Consider the following 9152-nt stretch of genomic DNA (forward strand, 5'->3'; position numbering starts at 1 on the left):
CTAGCCTTGTCCTAACTTGCTATCTGGCCCAGCTAAGCAGGGAAGCATGCTCTAGCGCCTCCTGGCTTCCCACCTGAACCACTGCAGACATGTGGCTGCATTTCTGGAATCAAAAGTAAATATCTGTTCGCTTGCTTATCAATTCAATCTACACATCTTAGACTGGCCTGCAAAAACTAAATTGATTCAGCCCCAGGTTTTCTGATGGTCTGTACTTAGCCTTATAGGCTGGGGATGGCACTGAACCCAGATCTCTGATTCCCTGGATGAGTGCTCTAGTTTCTAGGACAGTCTATGAAAGATGGATGGTGGTGCTACCATGTTCTCCACTTGCTCCCTATATCTTTAAATAAAATAGTGAGTCAGTAGATTATCCCTAAAGGGACAATGCAAGTGCCTACACCCAGGAGCGGGTTTCAGGCTGTAAATCCTAATCTTCCTTGGGTGCCTAACTCAAGGCTGCAGCTAGGTACCTAAATCCCAAGAGAAGTGGAATTTCTCCTCCCCACATCTGCTTGTTCTACACACCTGCTGCCCTTTATCACATGTTTAGACTGTATAGCCTTTGAAGAAAGGACTATATGGGGGCGGGGGCGGATCAGAGCCAGATTTGAGGTCTCTAGGTTCTGTCACAGTACAAGTAATTTTTTGCAACAGTGGAATTGTTAGTTTAAAGCATGGGATAAATTAACTTCAGCAAATAACAGAAAACTTAAAGAAAAATCCAGGAAGGATAGATGTAGTGAATAAACTTGTCTGAAGAGGAAGTGAGTGTTTTTATACTACTGACCATATTTGCTTTTCTGTTGTGCAAACTAGCTAATGATTGCAAGAGTTTTACACTTTGCCCCACTCTTCCTTTTAAATAGTCTAAAATGAAACAGACATTTTAATGTTATACAGCAAATAGTGAGGTGCAGAAATGCTCTGAGACTTGCTATTTTGGGTGGTGAGAGAGATCAGAGAGAAAAAACTCTCTCTCAAAACCCAAATAAATATTTAAAAGCAGTTATTAAAAGGTGTAACAATGTAAAGCCTAGATTTAATTCTTATTATAATGTTGATAACTTACAAGATCAAATTAATATTTACCATGTGTTCCTGGAAATAAGTGCCTTACAAACAAATCCCTGGATCCTTTCAAACTAAGTAGAATTCTCACTTTCTGCTTGAAGATGGAAAAGAATAACACTGCATATATAGTATTAGGTGAGCAGAGAGACAGCACAAGAGTGATTGTTAGAGAAAGTAAGCCATGCATGAAAATATAAAAGATCTACACAGCTCCTTTCAAAGCTGAGGTATCTCAAAGCAGTGCAGTGACGTTATGCAAACATAAGGACCTGTCCAGCCAGGTGCTGAGTGCCTCCTGCCAGGTGCATTATTTCCTGTAAAGTCTTTCCTTTGGAAAGTCACGGAAGACACCACGTGCCAAACAGAATCGGGCCCTAAGCACTCAGGAACAGCTCATACATGCAGCCTTGAACATTAGAGCCTGTTTTATTGAGAGAAGGAATGTTGGATAAGAGAGAAAGCTGAAAAGGGGCAGTGCTTGCAAAGCAGTGGGAGGCTAAGAGCTGGGTATGAGGAACAGCCTGTAGGGTGAAGGGGAGGGCCCTTGCAAAGGAAACAAGAGAGAGGAAACAGAAAACACCTGGCTGGGAGTTCTTTCTTACTGCCAATATGCATCTTTAACAGTGCACAGGAAGGTCAGAAAAGCCCCCTTCCCCTCCCCCACTTGGAAAAGAAGAAGCCACAGCTCCAGTAAAAGACAGAAGAGAAGGGACTTGTTATTTGGTTATGAAGCCACTAGGGGTAAGTGGTGGGTCTGAATGATGTTCCTGGCTTGGAAAATAGAACAGCTGAGGGAGGATAAGGGAGGAGCCTGCCAGACTTATTACAAACAATTTTTAAACATTTTGTTGCAAGCCAAGCAAGGCAATAACCAACATTTACAATAAAAACCCTGACTTTTGCAGAAATTATCATCTTTAATTAAATAATACTTGTGATTAGCTGCTGAAAAATACCGGGCAATGTACCTATGAAGTAGTAATGAACAAATATTGAAGTGTGTTGGGCAACATCCAGTAGGGACTGTGCTGGGAAAGTTTGAACTTCAGTGGATCTATCCTGATAGAACAACCTTATGCTCAGAATGGTTTGTTAGTGTGTTTCAGTTTGCATGCAAAAAGAATAGGAAGGGGGAAGAAAGGGGGGAGGCATGAAAAAATATAAGAAGTGATGTAACAGGTGATGTGAAGAAAGCACAATGCTTCTAATGTACCAATTCTACCAACTCAAATTCTTCCTGTTACTAACTAATATTTTTACATATCTAAACTGGCAAAGCTTTATGACATAGTTGTTTTTGCATATATAGAAGTCAAGTAATACAGATTTTTCATCAATTAATATAGTATAGGCCAAATCTTTCTCTATTTGGGTCTCTGAATGTGAGCAAGGATGCTAGCAGATACATCCTCCATTCCCAGGCTCTTACCAAGCAGGGTGTGTTTCCACCAGTCAAGACTTAGGGATCAAGAGGTAAGGATGTATTTTCTTGCTGCTGAGAAACTCAGGGGCATTCACCATCAACAGTAACATATACCACTATACATTAAGTAATACATAATGTTTGTAGTAATGTTAAAATAGTGTATAATAATTAATGGTTGCAAACCACATTGAAATTTGGGATGAAAACAAAATAAGCCTAAATTGTTGTTGTTATCTTCATCAGCATTAACAACAACAGCAATACATCTGCATAAACAAATAACACATGTCTATATTTTCAGATATCATCACTCAGCCGGATGTTAAAATCATGATCACTCAAATCCCGCTGGTTATTTGGTGAGTACAAATTTGATGATTAGTGGATATCCTTAAATATTGATGGCAGATTACAAAAATGCAGTGTTTGTTGCCTTCCCTTTGAATTGTTTAAATAACTGTCGTATCAGTCATTTAATGGAAAATCCAGATTTAAATGATTTAGAAACAATTCTGCTTAAATGTCATATACATAAATGTCTATTTGTATTTACTGTGAACACATTGTGTTTACTTGATTTTTAGTCCCTTGCTGAAATAATAAGCTTATTTGTTATTTCAAAACAATTCTTTAATAACAAATTATTATGTCAGACAGTTACTATTTTTAAGTAAAATAATTATCAGAAATGGAGGATAGAGCTAGTCCTATAAATTTGGAAAAGACAAGAATTAGTGAGGAATGAGCTGCTGCTCTTGCCTGGTACTCTCCAGTCCTATTTAACAACCCACATGTCAAAAGCCACTTAGCCAGTCTGAGCCTAAATGAGTAGGTTACCCAATTTCCAAAACCAGACAGCTTATTCACTATTCTGAACAGCACGTAAACTTTTACCATAACTCACCTAAAAGCATAAAAGCAAAGTTTGCTTCTCAGTCCTGTAACTAATTCCATCAGTTCCAAAATAAAAGCATTTACAGTACACATAGCTAACGCCTCAAAACAAACTAAACAGAGTGAGATTAAGACACCTAACCTGCAGACATGCATTTGAGGTGTTACTACATGAAAAATATCGAGGTCAAACTTCAGGTTGGGAAGAAACAAGTACAGCATGGGAACTGCAGCCAAACTGAGCAGAGCTTGTACTCATAAATAAACCTCATTCCAATAGCTGACTCTGGAGGAAGAAGGCACAAGGGGTAGGACCAGGACTCTCAGCTGGTTAGCCTGTTTTCCAGGCTCCACCTCCCAGGATTAGGGGAGATGCATGTTATCATGTCACCTGGCCAGTTAGGGAGAAAAAGAAGCTGGTGAAATCAGTACACAGCTTTTATTTTAAAAACAAAAGCTGGAGACAAATTCGGGAAACAACTTTATAGGCCAAAAAGTAACCTTGGCAATATCCTTTTGCTTGTCACAGACAGCAACACAGTAGGGGAGAACAGCTGCTACACAGGTCTGGACTTGCTCCAGGTGAGAAAGTGAGCCTACACTAGGAAAAGGAAAGACAGGTACATCCTGGATGGAGTAATAGGGAAACAGGGATTGAACTGTGACTTTCAAGCCCCTAGGCCACATTGCATTTATACCGCGATTAAAGTGCTAATTGCATCATAAATAGCAAGGGTACTACACATGCACCCAAATTAAGTTGCTATATATAATGTAGAACATTTTTGTGGCTTGTATGTATGGCTCCTGAAATTTATCATGATCCCAGGCTCCCCCTACACTGGCAAGTACAAAGGAAGTGACCGGGAACCAATCCCTGATCCCAAAATTGTACCTCCTACTGTGCAAGTATAGCATGGCAGGAGGCACAATTGGTAGGATTTAGGGATCAGATCCCATCACGCCATTAAATAAACATGTGCCAAGGGTTTCAGAGTCACAATAGAGTATTCTACCACTAAGACAACATGACTAATCATTGTTTCTAACCAGGGCCAAATTCTGAATTTCACGGTGTTTAAACATAAAATATGAAAATGACCTACCATTGTTACATTATGAGAAAGTGTAGGGGAGAAGGGAAATGGACTCTGGAACTGTAGTAACTTCTTGTTTGACTACAGAGAGCCAAAGAAATGTAAAACTCCTCAGGACCAGATAACAATAAGTGATCTTCTTAAAATATTTCCTCTGTCCAAGTTAGTAATTGCTTTTCCAAAAGAAAGAAAGAAATGATAACAACAACAAGAATTCTTGTAAATTTTTGTGGCAAATGTCAAGACTAAATTCAGTCTTTAAAATAGAGGGATTTGAGCGTCATTCCTAAGGCAAATTTAACTATGAATTTGCTGTTGATGCCTCCATAACAAAAGGGGGTTAGGTTTTACCAGAGGGGGTTAACCAAGAATTCTGTAGTTCACTATACAAATCCTTCTATAATAGTTTTTTTTTCTGCAACTCTTTGGCTGTAGCCTATTTGTTAAACAGAGCTCAATCCAGCCACGCATGTTCAACTTTAAGCACATAAGCAGAGCCGACCAACATTTTTGTGACAAAGTTTTTTGTTTTGGGGGGGAGGGTTGTTTGTTTGGGGGTGGGGTGTTGTGGGGGGGGTCTGTTTATTTGGGTTTTTTCTGATCGATTATCACCAAAACTTGTGGCAGAAAAATGCAACTTCTGACAGAGGGTCACTAAGCAGGTATTTTGGATTCAGGATTTTGTTTGGGGAGAAGAAAGGAGATTAAATAAGCCAGAATGCAAGAAAGGGCAAGCAAGCACCACCTCGCACTCCAGAATAACCAGTAGCTACAGCAGTCACCTGGAATGTGGAGGGACCCAGGTTCCTTGGTCTGAGCCAAGCTGGACCAAGACTTAAACCTGGGCCTCTTATCTCAAGTGCCCCAAGCACAATACTGGTGACTAGCATATGGTCAGGAGGTTAGTTTCTCCACTCTTAACCCACCACAAAGAGGAGTCTTTTAAAATCTTTTTTTTTTTTTGTAGAATAGGAAAATTATTTCCTGCTCAGGTCTACACAGTCAAAGGAACTGGGAATCTTGCTGGACTGGGGCCCTAAATAGTTGACATCCTTCTTGCTTTTCTTCTTCCTACTATTTATTGTTCAATTTTTCCTTCTATTCTTTCTGTCCTACCATAAGTTGGTATCTTTTAGCCCCGTGTTTAAGTTCAGGGTACCTATTCAATTTTTGCTTTCTCTTCCAGGTGTGCATCTTCCATAACTTTTCCATCTTTTCTCATCTATTTGACATCAGTTTCTCCCTACTTCCTGATTACTCATTCTTTTGTCTCCACCCTTCAATAACGCTTTGCATTTCTCTTCTTCCTACCGAAACCGCCCCTGCTACTTTCACAGATCTCAGGCACATGCACCCACACACACAAAACAACCTTTGCTTCTTACATGAGATTCTGATACCTACACAGCACAGAATACAAACCAGAGCTAAGAGCAAGGAAAACCTGCCAGTGTTGACAGCTGTATGCAGTTTATTCCCATGCAAAGTCCATTCCATTTCCTTCTCTCCCTTACCACCTTTTTCACAAACAATCCATTTTCTCCATAAACTTACCTCTATGAAAAATATCACACAGCCAGGTAGTACTGGGGCATCTATATGTAGCCTATTAAACTACACTAGCCAGAAAATTGCTAAGTCAAGAGTGCTGGAAGTCAAGTGCCTTACTCCAGACAGGATTCACAAACATGAGCTCTCTCCTTGACTTAGCTAGGTTAGTCTGATTTCAAAAAAGGACTGGTTTCAGTAGTGAAGTTGCTAGTCCTTATTTTCCATCCCCTTCAATAGAAAGGACTTGTTAGGGAAGAGAAGAACTTTTGAGAGATTCTAAACTAGTCATCTGAGCATTGACAGCATGAAGGTTGGGGTAGATCATGGAGAAAGGGAAAAATACAGAAAGGATTTGATTTGAATTGCATGCTTTGTTTGCCTCCACTAACATCCACAAGCAGAGAGAGGCAGTAAGTGTGCATTAGAAGAAAAAAGCAGGCTAACTCAGAGCTCAACTAAACAAAGTGATTAGTTACTTATTAGCTCAGAGGTTTATTTGGGGAGGGGAGAAAAAAACAGCCTGAAGTTCAGATGGTATACCAGAGTATGTGGCCTGGAAATCAGGCAGGTTTATCAAGCAAAAACATCCTCAGTCAAATTTCCACTACTCACTGGTTTGGACTGAGTCAGAAATATTATTTATATACCTTCTTTTCTCCTGGAATTTGTCTCCACTTCTACCCGATACCAGAAACTGTAGAGAAGCATTAAAACAAACAAAAGGGTCAGCCCTTTTCAAATGTATAAAAGTTTTTATTCACTTTCCACAAGTGTTTCAGGGAGGCTCATAAACAGGTTTGCTTCACTGATGTAGGTTTGCCCTTCCCTGCTCTTGACGTCTTCTCTCATTTGTATTTTGTTTACATTTAAACACATGCTGCAGTTTCAATAGACAATACAAGCTACGTTATTATATGACACAAGGGCAGAAGTATTACGTTGCTGACATCCAGTTCATCAAAATAAGGTGCAGGGTTTTTTGATTTGCTTGGTTTTGTGGTGTTTTTGGTTTTGGGTTTTGTTTTTTTTTAATAAAAGTTTCAGTCGTAGTCGTTATAAATATGAGACATTCTCTCCTGCTTAGGTAGGATCTTGTTTTTATTTCCATTCTTTTCCATTTCCGATGCCAATTTTATTCAGGGGAATATTCTTTTTTCTTTTCTCCCTTGATTCAAGTCTTGTTACTTATTCCCTTCATTGCCTGGACTGTATGGTGGCATTTCTTCAACTGCTTGTAAAACAGAATTTCCCTGTGTCATTCTTTTCTCTTCCTGTTATATTTTCCTTGTTTCAGTCCGCAGTCAGCTCATGCATTCTGATGTCTTCAGGACAAAGGATTTACAAAATATGGGGGGTTGCTGTTTTTTTGCAGGAACAGTTTATTTTTTGGTTGTGTTTCCCCGCCCCCCCAAAACAATTCCAAGAAAATGACACATTTCATTTCTTTGATGTAAACCTTGAGTAATGCTATTGAAGTTGGTAAGCACAGCTTAACGGAATATTCAGCTCTGAGTTAGGTGCCTAAAATTTGGAATTTACAGGGCCTCAATCCTTCATGTCCCCATTTGCAAAAGAATGCTCTTAGCACCAGGCCGTGGGCTGTTCTCACATGGATCTCTCTGAATCTCTTTTATTGAAGCTGTCCACATTGAATAACATACTTAAATATTCATTGGAACTGGGGTCTCACAGGTGAGCATGCTAACCTCCACACTATAGAATCATTCTCTTTCAATGACTATTTAATTATTGTACACAGTGTAAAAGTGGAACAGTATCAGCAAGACAGATTGAGTTCAGAATATGCAATAAACTAGAGTTAAAGTAGATAGAACAGGGGCAGGCAAAATACAGCCCATGGGGCAAATCCAGCCCGCCAAGCCATTCTATCGGGCCCATGAGGCCCCTAAAAATGTAGAAACTTAATTATTGTCTACCCCTGGCTGCCTGTCAAAGATGACAAGGTGCCAGAAGCAGCAGGACCTAGGGGTGGCAGGACCCAGCAGCCACAGCAGCGAGGTCTGCCCAGTCCTGCCCCTAACTGGAAACCTCTGCCTAGCAGAGGGTTCTGACCTGGCAACCTGGGGCTGTTTCCAAACCTTCGTGCAACTCACCTAAGAATGCGGCGGGGAGGGGATGACCACCAGCAATTGCCCCAGTCCTTGAGACTGACCCGACTCCTACTGCATCCTGTGGTCTGGCAATGCAGCCAGGAACTGCATGGTGCCAGAGCAGCTGGTGGGTGGCTGGGAGGGTGGGGAGCAGTGTCAGCAGCGGGAAGGAAAGTGGGAAAATGGCAGTTGCATCAGAGGTGGGGGGGAGGTGAGTGGCAGTGGGCAGGAGCACAAGGACAGCTGGATGGGAATGTGAGGCCTATGCTGGTCTCCTGGGGCCAGGACCGGCTGGAGCAAAGGGAGGAATATAGGGTGCAGACTGGCAGGGGATGTATGGAGCCAGGCTGGGCTGCACCGGTAGGTAGAGGGCCAGAGCCAACCTGAGCCATGTGTTGCTGCTGCCTCACCCTCAGCCCCTGCGGCAATGGCATAGGCCCTGCGCTCCCACCCAGCTCTCACTCCACTCTCACCTACTGCTGCTGCAACTGCCATTTCCCCACTTTCTGCCTGCCACCACTGCTTCTGCCCACCACCCCATCCACTCACTGGCCACTCTAGCACCACACAGTTCCTTGCTGCATCACCAAACCTCAGGATACAGAAAGAGCCAGTGCAGCCCCCTTGATTCCCAGCTCGCTCTACGCAGTGCCAGTTGGGCCAGATTGGCTCCTGCTGCATTCTGCAGACCCAGCCATGCAGCTGGGAACTATGTGGTGCCAGAGTGGCTGGCAAGGGGAGGGGGCAGGGGGGCGACAGGGAAGTGGTGGTGGTGGGGAGCAGAGCCTATGAGCCCAGAGCCAGGGGCAGCAGAAGTGCTGAGCTTGCACTAGAAGCAGTGCTGGTAGGGGCTCTGCCTGCCATGGGCCCTGAGTGCCCCAAGGCCTTACAGCCTGGTGCTGCCACCAGTGACAGGGGCTGTGGGCACCCACACCCCCCAATGCACACCCCCAACCCCCCCACACCTCCCAAACACCCCCCCCCCTCCCACCTCCCACA

General features: G+C 42.5%; 1 protein-coding gene across 2 annotated transcripts in view; it reads left to right on the top strand.

The window, feature by feature from the left end:
- Positions 1-9152, top strand: part of CUNH4orf19 (chromosome unknown C4orf19 homolog) — a 167423-nt gene that overhangs the window by 126561 nt on the left and 31710 nt on the right. Inside the window, exons 1-2 of one of the 2 annotated variants that reach the window (XM_019526593.1) lie at positions 1598-1815; positions 2802-2859. The gene's annotated coding sequence lies outside the window, so the exon portion shown is untranslated. Of the gene's footprint in view, positions 1-1597; positions 1816-2801; positions 2860-9152 lie in introns of those variants that run through there. The other variant, XM_019526594.1, reaches the window with a different exon arrangement.

Source organism: Gavialis gangeticus, unplaced genomic scaffold (assembly GCF_001723915.1).
Source record: "Gavialis gangeticus isolate Ggan-Ray unplaced genomic scaffold, GavGan_comp1, whole genome shotgun sequence".
Taxonomy (NCBI): domain Eukaryota; kingdom Metazoa; phylum Chordata; order Crocodylia; family Gavialidae; genus Gavialis; species Gavialis gangeticus.